The sequence below is a fragment of the Mus pahari genome, chromosome 2 (assembly GCF_900095145.1).
Source record: "Mus pahari chromosome 2, PAHARI_EIJ_v1.1, whole genome shotgun sequence".
In the NCBI taxonomy this organism is placed as follows: Eukaryota; Metazoa; Chordata; class Mammalia; order Rodentia; family Muridae; genus Mus; species Mus pahari.
This window is the reverse complement of record NC_034591.1, coordinates 132,581,390-132,582,989: the sequence shown is the minus strand read 5'-3', so window position 1 is coordinate 132,582,989 and position 1,600 is coordinate 132,581,390.

Below are 1,600 nucleotides of genomic sequence, written 5' to 3'. Positions count from 1 at the left end.
GTGACTGACACTATGAAATGTGCCTGTCTGTTTGTGTGTGTGTGTGTGTGTGTGTGTGTGTGTTTGTGTGCACATGTGCCTGCCTGGATATTCATTTGCATATGCAAGCACAGGTGTGTTCACACACACAGCTTCTGACAGCATCTAGACACCATCTCAGTAAATAATGTTCATGTTCTTCTCCTTGTGTTATGGCGAAACCTTCTGGAAGAACCTATTCCAAGCATCCCATGGATAGGCACAGGTTAGATGGGCTTCCTGAGCCTGATCTAGCCCTTTTCTCTTTCCACCGGCCTCATTTTCATCCTGCTGGGAGCCTGTTAGTGCAGCAGAAGCATAAACGAGTTCCCTGTTTCCTGTTAGCCATCCTCTGTCTCACTCGCACTTGGAGGACTGAAACATAAAGTGAAAACAGGACCCTGGGTTTCCAGGACATAGCTGTGCTTTTGGAGACAGTGTTTTGTTGGCCTTGCTTTGCCAGCACATCTGTTTGCTATTAGCCGCCATTCAAATGAACTCGTCATGTTTTGTTCCTAATGAACCGCCGTGGGTGGAACGGGGCTTACGGGCTTTATCGTTCTAACGGGCTTGTTCACCACAGAGGACATCTCCCAGCATGTGTCCATGTTCACAGTCCTGGGTTCACTTCGAATGGCCCTCTGCAGCCTGGTAGGGGCACAGGGCCAGGGACGCAGCCCCAAGAATGGCTTCTTTGACTAAAGCACGCAGTGGTTATGCTCTGCAGATCTCCGATTGTAAAGGTACCCCTCCTCTCTTCACAATAAGAAATGACAGAATTCCCCTTGCTCTCACCTCAGGTTACAGAAGAACCTCTGTACTGCCATTAGTGAGTGTCTACTGTGTCCCCACTGCGTGAATCACTGTTGATTATCTTCACAACAGACATAGGACTTCAGACTGGCATTATGGAAGCTCCTGTAACAATGGAGGGAACAGGAACTCCGAGAAATTGAAAACTTTGCCCAAACCAGAGCAAAGACTAGAGCTGCCAGCCAGCCCTCTGTGGTCCTAACCCCGAGCACTTAGAGTAAGTGGTAGTCCTCTGCCTTCTTGTTGGCTAGAAGCACATGGTGAACCCAACCTTAGAGGTCAGGCCTTGCTGTGGCCCAAGCCCACAGGCTCACACTGAATGCGCAACGCTAGTCCAGAGGGAGAAAGTGTTTTCTGTGTTCCTTATGGAGGTTGAGGGAAGGAATTGAATTTGAGTAAAACCTCAGTTTTTAAATGGTGTTTAATCATGAAGTCACTCTGCCTAAGAGTCACAGTTATAAAGGAAGAATAAATGTGAAGATTCTACAAATACACAGGATTGTTTTCAGAGTTTAATTCTGTCTCTATTAGGTATGAGAAGACTCTGATTATAAGGTAGACAGCTGTGTTTAAAGTAAGGATGCCTTGATGCGAAGAGAGGGTTGGTTTTAACCATAGCCTATAACCTCCTAATGAGACATGAGAAACACTGTGTATAATATTTGGTGTACAAATAAGTCTAGGAGACCCCTGCTCAGTTCTTCTCCCTTCCTTGGCACTGGGTGTTTATGAGTCCACCATCCATTCGTTCCTCTGCCTTGGAGATGCC